The sequence below is a fragment of the Pseudophryne corroboree genome, unplaced genomic scaffold (assembly GCF_028390025.1).
Source record: "Pseudophryne corroboree isolate aPseCor3 unplaced genomic scaffold, aPseCor3.hap2 scaffold_213, whole genome shotgun sequence".
NCBI classification, from domain to species: Eukaryota; Metazoa; Chordata; class Amphibia; order Anura; family Myobatrachidae; genus Pseudophryne; species Pseudophryne corroboree.
The window spans coordinates 419,895-435,278 of NW_026968774.1; the positions used below are offsets into that span (position 1 = coordinate 419,895).

The 15,384-nt window shown below is 44.7% G+C and overlaps 4 non-coding genes across 4 annotated transcripts; all 4 read right to left on the bottom strand.

Moving 5' to 3' along the window:
- Positions 1–5,842: 5,842 nt before the first annotated feature.
- On the bottom strand, positions 5,843–6,006 carry LOC135006435 (U1 spliceosomal RNA). Its single transcript, XR_010206634.1, has one exon. It is a non-coding gene; the product is annotated as a U1 spliceosomal RNA (small nuclear RNA).
- A 150-nt stretch (positions 6,007–6,156) lies between these two features.
- Positions 6,157–6,320, bottom strand: LOC135006393 (U1 spliceosomal RNA). Its single transcript, XR_010206593.1, has one exon. It is a non-coding gene; the product is annotated as a U1 spliceosomal RNA (small nuclear RNA).
- Positions 6,321–13,127: 6,807 nt separating this feature from the next.
- LOC135006499 (U1 spliceosomal RNA) lies at positions 13,128–13,290 on the bottom strand. The gene has a single exon (XR_010206692.1). It is a non-coding gene; the product is annotated as a U1 spliceosomal RNA (small nuclear RNA).
- Positions 13,291–13,442: 152 nt separating this feature from the next.
- On the bottom strand, positions 13,443–13,606 carry LOC135006619 (U1 spliceosomal RNA). The gene has a single exon (XR_010206795.1). It is a non-coding gene; the product is annotated as a U1 spliceosomal RNA (small nuclear RNA).
- Positions 13,607–15,384: the final 1,778 nt, after the last annotated feature.

Sequence of the window (15,384 nt, forward strand, 5' to 3'; positions counted from 1 at the left end):
TCAGTCTTTCAATAAAGCTTCGGGCTTGTGATTCCCTCACCCTCTTACACTCCACACCCATAGCCTTATTAACTGTTGTATTATTGTACAGTTTAAATGTATAGTGCAGTTCATGATTTATAGTGTAGGCTGGCCTGTGCTGTAGTTCTTGAACTGTACTATACCATCAGCATTTCTATTGTGTTTTGGCTGTGCCGCAACGCGGTACTTATGTGTGTAATGTTTATGTATGTTTTTTTGCTTCTTTATGTGCATCGGTCCTACAAGTAATGAAAGCTCTTCTCCCATCTCCCTTTTCTGAAAAGCCATTTAATATATGGTTCCCAGATAGGGGACATATCAGATATTGGATTTCAAAAGCATCAAATATCATACCACTTTTATTGCCATCAAAGATAAACATTGATTGTTTTCAGATATTGGCTTGAAAAAGCAGTCTTTATTGACATTAAAAAAAAAACATACATAAACATTGCACACATAAATACAGTGTTGCAGCACAGCCAAAACACAATACAAATGCTGACGGTATAGTACAGTTCAAGAACTACAGCACAGGCCAGTCTACACTATAAATCATGAACTGCACTATACATTTAAAGTATACAATAATACAACAGTTAATAAGGCTATGGGTGTGGAGTGTAAGAGGGTGAGGGATTCACAAAACCGAAGCTTTATTGTAACACAGACACATATAAGGGGAGGGTCAATAAATAGAAAGATATCCTTTACTATAGAATGTAGTCCAATCCGACCTCTGTGCTCTTCCACAACTGAAAAACAGATAGTGTTCCCAAGCCTTCCATCCTGGAATATCTTTGGTCTTTCGCCAATGAAGAAAACAATCCCTCCCTCCAGCAGACCCTTCAACCACGATACAAGATCACAGCCAAAAGGCCGAGAAGCAACTACACTTGAGCTTAACAAAAATGGCTAAAACTTAGTGGAGGAAAGTGCAGTGCACCAAAACATAAGCTGACACAATCATGGAGAATGCGCCAGCATATATGCTCTTCTATCTATATTTTGCAAACCTGCTCTTGTCCCCTCCAGCTGCTCTATGTAGATTTAACGTCTGGCAAGGTGCATAACCCACTGACAAGCAGGAACACTCCTGCATGAGTTTTCTCTCTCACTAGCTGGATGATACACAATCATTTGCATGCGCTCCACTTCCGACACACCACCCACCCAACCACCCAGTCACCAGAGCCACCCACAAGCCAACTGGCTCCGTGATTTAATTTGCACAGTGTAGTCATCCAGGCAGCATGTCCTTCTCAATGGAAGGATCTCTGGTTCCATGGAATCTTCCGCATTGGAATGCTGCGGAACAAAAAGGATTTAAATATTCAGCTTGCTAGCATTCAATGTACCTGCGGCTTGGCTCTAGCACATGGGTCTTCATCCTGTGGCCCTCCAGCTGCTGTGAAACTACACATCCCAGCATGCCCTGCCACAGTTTTGCTATTAAGGTATGCTAAAACTGAGGCAGGGCATGCTGGGATGTGTAGTTCCACAGCAGCTGGAGGGTCGCAGGTTGAAGACCCATGTTTTAGCATGCCTGTTCTATGATGCATGTTCCATGATGTCACAATCAGCTTGGAATGGGGTGTCTAGCAGGCATTTGCTGACAGCCACTTGAGGGAGACACACATCAGGAGATGCAGCATATCGGAGGTCTTCGATGCCTTTCCAGCAAATGCACACCACCTGCTGCTGGTCTGGACACAAAACAATGCCCACAATCGAAGTCCCAAAATGCCCAACTACAGGATTCATGTAAGTAGTGAATTTAGGAATGAATTTAGAAGTAGGAAATTAAGTTAGTTCACAAGTACATTCAAATTCAGATCTAAAGACTAAACACAAAACACAAAATAAGACTCCACAGAGCAATTATCAGGTGTCTTTATCAATTGTTGCATTTAAAAAATCAAGCAATTAGGGAACACAATGTTGCGACAATGTAACCCTATTTGCAAAATAGTACTAAATAAGTTTGTCGATGTAAGACATTTGCAAAGGCGCAAACAAAACACGCTGGAAAATGCAACTGAATCTGTTTTTGGAGGTTAGAAAAGATGCAGGATCAAGTAGCTCCATGGGTAGGGTGTTTGATTAGAATTCAACAGGTTATAGGTTTGAATCCTGGGTATGATAGTTTGAGGTGTTATTTAATAAAGTATGTTTATATATTAGTCACACATGGCTTACTTGTACAAATGGCATGTCACCAGTTAGTGCTGACTGCTGATATGCCATTTGCACTAAAACAAATTAAAATGGTAAAAGTTATTGTACTTTAAGTAAAAATAAAAGCTAAAATATCAATCCCAGTTTTGGATTACTTTAATGAACAAAAAAAAAATGCATATAGCAAAGGATAGTTTCAATCTGCCTACCTCTGGGTTATGGACCCAGCATGCTTCCATTACAGTACTCTGCTGCACATGTAAGTGCAAGAGATCCTGAAGCACTCACTCATCATGGGAAAGTACCAATGTGTTTCTTCATTGGTTGATGGAAGAAACATCTTACAAAAACTCTCCACATTATTGACTTTTTAAAATGTTTCTAGGAATCGTTCTAGATGAATGCTTATTAGCCTTTGTCAGTATGGACTTTCACAAAGTGTTGCTGTGGCGCAATCAGTTACTGTGTAAGGCTATTAACCAAAAGGTTGGTGGTTCAATCCCACCCAGGGACGTAATTGACCTTGTTATCAGATTTTGGTGATCTTTATGTAGACAAGTGAAAATTTCAAACCCCCTCTTATGGTGTAGGGTACCTGGCCTTCTCTGATGTAATCAGAGTTAGATTTGATTCAGTGATTTTATAAAAACAGCTAGGAAGCACAATTTAGCAGTGGGTTGCAGAGAAAAAGAAATATGCTGGCAAAAAAATCCAATTGAGTGATTAAACAGCTTTTCATTTTCTGGCTTTATTTTTATGCTAACAAATTTGTTCTCTGAAAAGTGTCCACAAAGCCAAGTTTCTGATTAACACATTTGTAGGGATGGTTTTTAACCTATTACTAAATTAAACTTGCTTCATTGGAAAGGCAGCAAGATGCATCCTCATTTCAATATCTACTGAAATAATACAGGTTGACACCAGGAAACATTAACGCCACTGCATCCTTTGTGCTTTCTCATGTGGAAGTCTGTTTAATGTGAAAACAAGGTGATATCTAATTAGCACACAGGTAAGGAATTAAGAAAATCTTTATTTAAGGGTGAAGATGTTTCTCACAAAATCGTTGCCCCAATGCATCATTGAAATTCAAGCTGGAAAGATGATTTTAATATATCACTTGTACATTTTGTATTGCTCTTCTGGTGACAATGTAGTTTGTTTTTGTCAATTACCATTTTAATAATCGGGTAAAGAAAATTAAGTGGATTTTTGAAAGAAAACAATACTGTCAATATACTATTAAAACAAATGAAAATGGTAAAAGTTATTGTACTTTAAGTAAAAATAAAAGAGCAAAAATATCAATCCCAGTTTTGGATTACTTTAATTAACAAAAAAAAAACGCATATAGCAGAGGATAGTTTCAATCTGCCTACCTCTGGGCTATGGACCCAGCATGCTTCCATTACAGTACTCTGCTGCACATGTAATTGCAAGAGATCCTGAAGCACTCACTCATCATGGGAAAGTACCAATGTGTTTCTTCATTGGTTGATGGAAGAAACATCTTACAAAAACTCTCCAGATTATTGACTATTTAAAGTTTTTCTAGGAAACGTTCTAGATGAATGCTTATTAGCCTTTGTCAGTATGTACTTTTGCAAAGTGTCGCTGTGGCGCAATCAGTTAGTGTGTACAGCTATTAACCAAAAGGTTGGTGGTTCAATCCCACCCAGGGATGTAATTGACCTTGTTATCAGATTTTGGTGATCTTTAAGTAGACAAGTCAAAATTTCAAAAACCCCTGTTATGGTGTAGGGTACCTGGCCTTCTCTGATGTAATCAGAGTTAGATTTGATTCAGTGATTTTATAAAAACAGCTAGGAAGCACAATTTAGCAGTGGTTTGCAGAGAAAAAGAAATATGCTGGCAAAAAAATCAAATTGAGTGATTAAACAGCTCTTCATTTTCTGGCTTTATTTCTATGCTAACAAATTTGTTCTCTGAAAAGTGTCCACAAAGCCAAGTATCTGATTAACATCTTTGTAGGGATGGTTTTTCACCTATTACTAAATTAAACTTGCTTCATTGGAAAGGCAGCAAGATGCATCCTCATTTCAATATCTACTGAAATAATACAGGTTGACACCAGGAAACATTAACGCCACTGCATCCTTGCTGCTTTCTCATGTGGAAGTCTGTTTAATGTGAAAACAAGGTGATATCTAATTAGCACACAGGTAAGGAATTAAGAAAATCTTTATTTAAGGGTGAAGATGTTTCTCACAAAATCGTTGCCCCAATGCATCATTGAAATTCAAGCTGGAAAGATGATTTTAATATATCACTTGTACATTTTGTATTGCTCTTCTGGTGACAATGTAGTTTGTTTTTGTCAATTACCATTTTAAAAATAGGGTAAAGAAAATTAAGTGGATTTTTGAAAGAAAACAATACTGTCAATATACTATTAAAACAAATTAAAATGGTAAAAGTTATTGTACTTTAAGTAAAAATAAAAGAGCAAAAATATCAATCCCAGTTTTGGATTACTTTAATTAACAAAAAAAATGCATATAGCAGAGGATAGTTTCAATCTGCCTACCTCTGGGTTAAGGGGCCCAGCATGCTTCCATTGCAGTACTCTGCTGCACATGTAAGTGCAAGAGATCCTGAAGCACTCACTCATCATGGGAAAGTACCAATGCGTTTCTTCATTGGTTGATGGAAGAAACATCTTACAAAAACTCTCCAGATTATTGACTTTTTAAAGTTTTTCTAGGAAACGTTCTAGATGAATGCTTATTAACCTTTGTCAGTATGTACTTTTGCAAAGTGTCTCGGTGGTGCAATCGGTTAGTGTGTTTGGTTATTAACCAAAGGGTTGGTGGTTCAATCCCACCCAGGGATGTTATTGACCTTGTCATCAGATTTTGGTGATCTTTAAGTAGACAAGTCAAAATTTCAAACCCCCTCTTATGGTGTAGGGTACCTGGCCTTCTCTGATGTAATCAGAGTTAGATTTGATTAAGTGATTTTATAAAAGAACAGCTAGGAAGCACAACTTAGCAGTGGGTTGCAGAGAAAAAGAAATACGCTTGCAGAAAAATCCAATTGAGTGATTAAACAGCTCTTCATTTTCTGGCTTTATTTTTATGCTAACTAATTTGTTCTCTGAAAAGTGTCCACAAAGCCAAGTATCTGATTAACACCTTTGTAGGGATGGTTTTTCACCTATTACTAAATTAAACTTGCTTCATTGGAAAGGCAGCAAGTGATGTCATCCAAGCAGTGGGTCAAAGTTGGCTTCAACCCTCGTCTGCTTATGAAAAGAGAAAAGGGATATGCAGGGCATGGCGGCCTTTTGCGACGCTTGGATGACCCCTAGTTCGCATTAAACACCCCCACCCTCCTTCGGTGTGGGGCTCATATTGGCCATGCCCCAGCCCCTGAAGCATTCAAGCTGATTTCTTGCAGCAGCTGGGTACTGTAACAGCTCCAGAGCTGCTCTGTAAGGCAAGTAAAAGGGTGTGGGCCCTGCAGCACTACCTGTAGTTTGCATTGTGCATTGGAAGGCACAAAGTAAGCAGACGGGAGGAGAAGTCAGGATAGTGCACAAGGTTATAGAAGGGAGGGGCTCAAGAAAAGAGAAGTGGAAACAGACAGCATACTAGGCTGGAGAGAGACCTGAGACAAAGAGATCTGAATTATACGAGAGCCGTCCAGGGGAAACACAAATTATGCAGTCAAGTTTCCCACATTTGGGGAAATCGCAAGGGGCAGCACACCCAGAGTGCAATGGGTGAGCCTTGCCCTGGGAGAAGCACCTTCATGATCATAGTATCTCACCTGGCAGGTTAGTAGGAGTTGGGCTAGAGCTGGGGAGGGTCGCTGCTCGGGCACTACCTTTCAAGTGAAGGAGATCCAACTGAGGCAGCACAAGGTAACTCTCAAAAGAAGAACAAGGCTAGAGGAAGATCTGAGACAAAGAAATCTGACTTTACCAGAGCTGACCAGAGGAAAGCACAAACACAGTCCACCACTACCACAAATAATGCAGTCGAGTTTCCCACATTTGGGGAAATCACAGGGGTCAGCATACCCAGAATGCAATGAATGAACCTCACCCTGGGAAAACAATCTTCATGACAATAGTATCTCCTATGCAAAATAAGTGTCAGATTGTGTTTGGTCTGTGTCCCCGGAGGGGGCGCTAGTGGGTCAGTGGAGGTAGGAGGAAAGAGACGAGGAGGTTGTAACACGTTCTTGCGCATGAGCGCAATGGTATTTATTCAGCAGATAATTATAACAGAAATGCAGCAGAAATAATAGCAGATGAAAAAGTCAATACTTGAAATGATAACAAAGTCTATGGCAATGGGTGATAGGTGAATTGAGAAATCATATCCAGAATTATAAACAACGGAATGAAAGTCAATGGAATGATTCTGGTGTGGGAACCAGAGCAGGGTTTAAAACGGAGAACTAAGACAGATGATAAGTATTGCAAACCTGAGCATTAGCAGGAGACCAACTCACAGTGCAGGTGATGGGGCACTGGCAGCAGCAAGCTGTGTCACAGGTGGAGGAAATGAACACACCTGGAGTTTAGTCTTCAACCGCAGGCTGAAGCACACAAGGTGGTGATGAGTGTGAAGCCCAATGCAGGTTGCTGGTATTGCTGAGCCTTGAAGTTCCACGGGAGTAAGCAGAATCACCAGGAGTATAAGTTCTAGCAGGAACTCAGGAGAGACAGGAGCTGATCCTTTCATGCAGGTTGTCAGAATGACACAAAGTCCAGGATGCCTGTGAGGTGAAACTGTGCCTCCTATATACCCCATGGTGTGCAGGGATTGGATGGAGAAAAGGAAAGTGGGTGCGGCCACGCACCGGATTGGCCGCAGCATACTAGCTGTTTGGAGACTGTCATGGCGGCGCCCACGCCGCGGCCTAGCGGGGACGCGGAGCGCACACGCCCGCTGGTTCAGGAGTGCCCCCAGGATCCAGATGATGTCCCATGGCAGGGGCATAGGTGACAGGTGACCGCAGGGAGCCAGGACGGAGTCCGCAGCGGCGGACGGATGCCAGTCTGGTAAGACGATTCCTGACAGTACCCCCTCCTTTAGGGGTGGACACCGAACACCCACGTGGTTTGGAGGGATAAGTACTGTGGAAAACACGGACCAACCTAGGAGCATGGACATCAGATGAATTCACCCAGCTTCTCTCCTCTGGGCCATAACCGAACCAATCGACCAGGTACTGGAGACGTCCATACCGGCAACGAGAGTCCAGAATCTTGCTGATCTCAAATTCCACGCCCCGCTGAGTTCGAACCTTGGGACCTGCTGGAAGAGTATTCTGGAAGCGGTTTAGGACTAGAGGTCTGAGGAGAGAGATGTGAAAGGCATTAGGAATACGAAGTGTAGGTGGTAACTTTAACTTGTAAGCCACTGGGTTGATGACACTCTCAATAGGGTAAGGACCAATGAAGCGTGGTGCGAACTTCATGGATGGAACCCTGAGACGAAGGTTGCGGGTTGATAACCAAACCCTGTCCCCCGGTTTCAAATGGGGAACTGCACGTCTCTTACGGTCGGCATAGACCTTGTAACGACTGGAGGCTTTTTTGAGGGAAACGTGGATTCTTTTCCAAATGGAGGAAAACTGGGTCAGAGCAGTAGTGGCAGCAGGAACATCTACGTGAGGAAGTTCTTGAAACTCAGGTACTCGGGGATGTTGCCCATAGACTGCAAAGAAGGGTGTCGTGTCTGTAGCAGTGTGGTAACGAAAGTTATGGGCAAACTCGGCCCATGGGAGCAGATTAAACCAATCATCCTGGGAGGATGTCACATATAGCCGTAGGAAAGTCTCAAGTTCCTGATTGACTCTCTCTGTCTGCCCATTCGTCTGAGGATGGTATGAAGACGAGAATTTCAATTTTATCTGCATGGCAGAACAGAGGGCCCTCCAAAACCTAGCAACAAACTGTACCCCCCGATCAGATATTATTTCGGAGGGTAACCCGTGTAAACGGAAGATCTCCTGTAGGAAGATCTGGGCTAGTTTCGGGGCAGAAGGGAGACCTTGGAGAGGAACGAAATGAGCCATCTTGGAAAATCTGTCCACTACAACCCAAATAGTGTTATGTCCCTGAGAAGGTGGAAGATCAGTAATAAAGTCCATTGATAGATGAGACCAAGGACGACTGGGGACTGATAAGGGTTGTAACTGACCTGCTGGAGACTGACGAGGAGTCTTGTGCTGCACACATTTTGGACAGGATGCCACGAAATCCTGGATGTCCACTTTCATCTTTGGCCACCAATATGACGCAGAAAGGAACTTGAATGTCTTCAGGACACCAGGATGACCAGTAAACTTGGATTGGTGGGCCCAAGCTAGCAACTTGGGACGGAGTTCTGGGGAAACAAAAGTCTTACCCGGAGGTGGAGCTGGAGAGACTTGAGAGGTAGCGAAAACCACGGGACTCAGGATGGAATGTGGCACAGAGTCAGATGTTCCCTCTTCTGATTCCATGGACCGGGATAATGCATCGGCTTTCACATTCTGTGAACCTGGGCGGAAATGAAGCCTGAAATTAAAACGTGAGAAAAACATAGCCCACCTGGACTGGCGGGGGTTAAGGCACTGAGCTGCTTTTAGGTATAGCAGGTTCTTATGATCCGTGAAGATGTTAAACGGATGTTTGGCCCCTTCTAGGAGATATCTCCATTCCTCGAGAGCCAGTTTGATTGCCAATAACTCTTGATCTCCCACGGAGTAGTTAGCTTCTGCAGGTAGAAACTTGCGAGAATAGAATCCACAAGGGTGGACTTTCCCATCAGATCCCTTCTGGGAGAGAACAGCTCCAACCCCAACATTAGAGGCATCTACCTCCAACTCGAACGGCCTGTTGACATCTGGCTGTGACAGCACTGGAGCAGACATAAAGGCTAGCTTGATCTTCCGGAAGGCTGCCAAGGCTTCTTCTGACCAGTTGGAATGATCTGCCCCTTTCCGAGTCAGGTTGGTAATAGGAGCGATGAGAGTGGAGAATCCTCGAATAAATTTTCTATAATAGTTGGCAAAACCCAGGAATCGCTGGATAGACTTGAGGGAGTTTGGAATGGACCAATTGGCAATGGCTTCCAATTTTGCCGGGTCCATCTGAAGATCCGATCCGGAAATTATATACCCCAGGAAGGGTATAGAGGGAACTTCGAAGGTGCATTTGGATAACTTCCCGTAGAGACGGTTCTCACGAAGACGTCGGAGAACTTCACAGACTTGTAGGCGATGAGATGGAAGGTCTTGAGAAAAGATAAGAATATCATCTAAGTAAACAACGAGGTACTTATACAGGACATCACGAAAAATCTCGTTCACGAAGTGTTGGAATACCGCTGGAGCATTACTCAACCCAAATGGCATTACCAGGTATTCATAATGGCCATCTCGAGTGTTGAAGGCTGTCTTCCACTCGTCACCACTCCGGATTCTGATGAGGTTATAGGCACCGCGGAGATCTAACTTGGTGAAGATGCGAGCCCCCTTAACTCTATCAAACAGTTCGGTAATGAGTGGTAAGGGATAACTATTCTTGACAGTAATGTCGTTGAGACCCCGATAATCAATGCATGGACGCAGTCCTCCATCCTTCTTTTTGACAAAGAAGAAACCTGCGCCAGCGGGTGACGATGACGGACGGATGAATCCTTTCTGAAGATTCTCTTTAATGTAGTTACTCATCGCCTCTGTTTCAGGAACAGACAAAGGATAGGTGCGCCCCCTGGGTGGCTTCTTGCCAGGAAGGAGATCAATGGGACAATCCCATTCCCTATGGGGCGGCAGGATATCAGCAGCTTTTTCGCAGAAGACGTCTGCGAAGTCTTGATAGACTGCTGGGAGACTTGGCTGTGACTTCACTTCGGTGGACTTAAGAGGACACACTTGGGCTAAGCAGGATTGATGACAGTGTGAACCCCATGAGGTAAGCTGCAACGTTGTCCAGTCGAACTGTGGGTTATGTAGCTGGAGCCAAGGCATACCCAAGACAATCTCCTGGGTGGCTTGAGGAATGACCAGGAACTTGATAATTTCTGAATGGAGAAATCCAACTCCCAGAACCACTGGGGTAGTTTGATGTGAAATGTTCCCTTTGGTGATTCTACTACCATCCACAGCAGTAATGTAAACAGGACAAGAAAGTTCACAGGTAGACAAGCAGAATTTGTTTACCGCAGCTTGGGAGATAAAATTTCCTGCAGCACCGCAGTCCACTAATGCTGACGCAGACTGGAGCCCAGCAGAAGTTTCTAGCGTCACTGGAAGAATGAGATCCTGTTGAGAAGGAGCTTGACAGAATGATCCCAACTTGACTCCTTCCATACAAGTCAGGACCTGGCGTTTCCCGAACGCATTGTGCAGGAGTTAATTTGATGACCCGCAGCAGCACAGTATAGGCAGAGCCTCTCTCGTATTCTTCTTGCCCGTTCCTCAGGGGTTAGGCGGGACCTATTTACCTGCATAGGCTCGTCAGAAGAAGAGGGAGGCTGAAACTGTACAGGAGGTATGAACCTTACTCTGCGAGACTCACTCCGAGCGCGTTCATTATTGCGTTCGCGGATGCGAGAGTCCAGCTTTATACACAGGGAGATCAAGTCAGACAGTTGAACAGGAATGTCACGGGTTGCCAGTTCGTCCTTGATCCGATCCGAAAGTCCGTGCCAGAAGGTTGCTACCAGAGCTTGGTTGTTCCATTGGACCTCTGCAGCCAACGTCTGGAACTGGATGACATATTGTCCCATGCTTCGATTACCTTGACGAATTTGGATTAGGTCTGCCGAAGCTGATGTTGCACGACCGGGCTCGTCAAAGATCCGTCTAAAGGTTGACACGAAGTCAGAGTAGTTACTGATCAGGGGATCAGCACGTTCCCACAGGGGAGACACCCAATTCAGAGCAGATCCAGAGAGTAAGGAAATGATGTAGGCAACCTTGGACCTTGGTGTAGGAAAGTTATGTGGCAATAACTCAAACTGTATTTCGCACTGGTTTAGGAACCCGCGACATGATTTAGGACTGCCATCATATTTGCTCGGCACGGGCAGGTGCAGACGTGACACTGGAGCTGATGCAGCCGACACAGAAGAACTTACAGCACTGGCAGGTGCTGGGGTAACAGTAGGTGAGAGTACACTTGGCAGAGACTGCTGCAGTGTATCCAATCGGGAGGACATCCCTTGTAGAAAGTGAAGCATCTGCTGCTGCGCAACCTCTTGACCATCCAGACGGGAGACCAGATTTTGCAAGGCCTCTGACCCCACACTCCGTCCACCATCCGAGTCCATCGATCCTGGACTTACTGTCAGATTGTGTTTGGTCTGTGTCCCCGGAGGGGGCGCTAGTGGGTCAGTGGAGGTAGGAGGAAAGAGACGAGGAGGTTGTAACACGTTCTTGCGCATGAGCGCAATGGTATTTATTCAGCAGATAATTATAACAGAAATGCAGCAGAAATAATAGCAGATGAAAAAGTCAATACTTGAAATGATAACAAAGTCTATGGCAATGGGTGATAGGTGAATTGAGAAATCATATCCAGAATTATAAACAACGGAATGAAAGTCAATGGAATGATTCTGGTGTGGGAACCAGAGCAGGGTTTAAAACGGAGAACTAAGACAGATGATAAGTATTGCAAACCTGAGCATTAGCAGGAGACCAACTCACAGTGCAGGTGATGGGGCACTGGCAGCAGCAAGCTGTGTCACAGGTGGAGGAAATGAACACACCTGGAGTTTAGTCTTCAACCGCAGGCTGAAGCACACAAGGTGGTGATGAGTGTGAAGCCCAATGCAGGTTGCTGGTATTGCTGAGCCTTGAAGTTCCACGGGAGTAAGCAGAATCACCAGGAGTATAAGTTCTAGCAGGAACTCAGGAGAGACAGGAGCTGATCCTTTCATGCAGGTTGTCAGAATGACACAAAGTCCAGGATGCCTGTGAGGTGAAACTGTGCCTCCTATATACCCCATGGTGTGCAGGGATTGGATGGAGAAAAGGAAAGTGGGTGCGGCCACGCACCGGATTGGCCGCAGCATACTAGCTGTTTGGAGACTGTCATGGCGGCGCCCACGCCGCGGCCTAGCGGGGACGCGGAGCGCACACGCCCGCTGGTTCAGGAGTGCCCCCAGGATCCAGATGATGTCCCATGGCAGGGGCATAGGTGACAGGTGACCGCAGGGAGCCAGGACGGAGTCCGCAGCGGCGGACGGATGCCAGTCTGGTAAGACGATTCCTGACAATAAGTATGATTTGGGATAGGGCTGGGGAGGGCCGCTGCTCAGGCACATCTCTGTCAAGTAAAGGAGATTCAACTGAGGCAGCACAAGGGAACTCTCATCTGGGGACAACAACTGCAGGGAGAACACATATTTTCAGATGAACATGGGGTGGCAGAAGGCTGCCTAATACTGAAGCACACCCAAACAACAAACCAAATGCAACAACTAGTGCAAGCATTCCTGGGGGATGGCCTGCAGCAGATGGATTTGAATATGGTGATGTCATCCAAGCAGTGGGTCAAAGGTGGCTTCAACCCTTGTCTGCATATGAAAAGAGAAAAGGAGCGTGCAGGGCATGGAGGCCTTTTGTGGTGCTTGGATGACCCCTAGTTGGCATTAAGCACCCCCACCTTCCTTCGGTGTGGGGCTCATGTTGGCCATTCCCCAGCCCCTGAAGCATTCAAGCTGATTTCTTGCAGCAGCTGGGCACTGTAACAGCTCCAGAGCTGCTCTGTAAAGCAAGTAAAAGGGTGTGGGCCCTGCAGCACTACCCGTAGTTTGCATTGTGCATTGGGAGGCACAAAGTAAGCAGACGGGAGGAGAAGTCAGGATAGTGCACAAGGGTATAGAAGGGAGGGGCTCAAGAAAAAAGAAGTGGAACCAGACAGCAAACTAGGCTGGAGAGAGACCTGAGACAAAGAGATCTGAATTACATGAGAGCCGACCAGGGAAAACTCAAATTATGCAGTCAAGTTTCCCACATTTGGGGAAATCGCAGGGGCAGCACACCCAGAGTGCAATGGGTGAGCCTTGCCCTGGGAGAAGCAACTTCATGATCATAGTATCTCACCTGGCAGGTAAGTAGGAGTTGGGCTAGAGCTGGGGAGGGTCGCTGCTCGGGCACCCCCCTGTCAAGTGAAGGAGATCCAACTGAGGCAGCACAAGGGAACTCTCGAAAGAAGAACAAGGCTAGAGGAAGATCTGAGACAAAGAAATCTGAATTTTACCAGAGCTGACCAGAGGAAAGCACAAATACAGTCCCCCACTACCACAAATAATGCAGTCGAGTTTCCCACATTTGGGGAAATCACAGGGGTCAGCATACCCAGAATGCAATGAATGAACCTAACCCTGGGAGAACAATCTTCATGACCATGGTATCTCCTATGCAAAATAAGTATGATTTGGGATAGGGCTGGGGAGGGCCGTTGCTCAGGCACATCTCTGTCAAGTAAGTTGCATTTGATTTGTTGTTTGGGGGTGCTTCAGTATTAGGCAGCCTTCTGCCCTACCATGTTCATCTGAAAATATGTGTTCTCCCTGCAGTTGTTGTCCCCAGATGAGAGTTCCCTTGTGCTGCCTCAGTTGAATCTCCTTTTGGAGAAGACCTCAATAAGATTGTAGCTGATCTGGCTACTGCTAAAACAGCTTGCCTACCTAGTATGACTCCTACCACGCAGAAGGCTAAAAGTACTTTTCTTGGCCCTTTCATCCTCCAGGTAAAGCGTACCCAAGGTCAGGCATACCCAAAGCAAGCTCATGTTTCCAGACCTGCCAAGCCCAGACTGAAGCAATCCTGGGCTGCCCATCAGCCTGCTTCCAAAACGGACAAGCCTGCCGCATGACGGTGCAGGCCTCCCTCTGGGGGATCCCAGGGTGGGGGGCCCGACTTCTAGGTTTGGCAAAGAAAGGTATAATTCTAAGCTAGAGAATTCTGTTTGGAGCTCACCTTGTACTTTGTGAAGAAATAATCAGCATTGTGGCTGAGCAGATACATGTAGTGTGTGGCTGCAAACTGCATGGATCTGCTGCGTTGTAATGCTGATTCTTTTTTTTTGCAAAGTACCAATAGCTTCATATAATGTTCACAATTTTTATGCAGGATCAAATAGCTCAATAGGTAGGGTGTTTGATTAGAATTCAACAGGTTATAGGTTTGAATCCTGGGTATGGTAGTTTGAGATGTGTTATTTAGTAAAGTATGTTGTTCTGACTGCCGGCATCCTATCACCTGGGATATCATACTAAATAAATGGAGTTGATCAAATTTTTTTTTTTTTTTTTAACTAGGGACAATTTCCAGATACTTCCCTTTATAACTGAGATTGCCCCCTGGAACTTCACATCAGTTGACAACTATGCATGAGTGGGCAGTGCTTGCCCTGGATCTGTCCACCCATTTATGTGCCGCCATAAAATAAAGCATGACTAACAGTTATCCTGGGCGTACACTACACAATTATCTGTCAGGCTATCTATCCAGTCTGGATGGTTGGAATGAAAATCTGGTAATGTATAGGAGCAAATGTCAATTAACCATTTGCTCCCAAACACTAGAAAAGTGGTCAAAAATGGTCATTACACAAATTGGTTAAACCCAAAATTTAACCAATTTGTTTAGGGGACCATTTTTGTCCATTTTTTAGTGTTTGAGAGTAAATCGTTGATGGTCATTTGCTCACATAGATAACCGGATTTCTATTCCAACCAGCCAGTGTTGGAGAGATGGTCTGCCAGATTACATAATGCATACCAGAGCCATAACTAGACTTTTTGGTGCCCTGTGACAGAGAATTATATGCCCTCCCCCCCATTTTTGCAATATGGACAAAAGGCGCATGCCTTGTGGGGAAGGGGCATAACAAGATTGGTCTCAGAGAAAGCACATGAGATATGAAGATATATCTAGTATACTTGACACTCAATGGTTTGTGGTATTGCAGGGGTGCCCTCCTTAAATGCATATACAGTCACACATGGCATGTTTGTGTAAATGGCATATCAGCAGTCAGCACTAACTGGTGACATGCCATTTGTACAAGTAAGCCATGTGTGACTAATATATAAACATGCTTTATTAAATAACACCTCAAACTATCATACCCAGGATTCAAACCTAAAACCTGTTAAATTCTAATCAAACACCCTACCCATTGAGCTACTTGATCCTGCATCTATT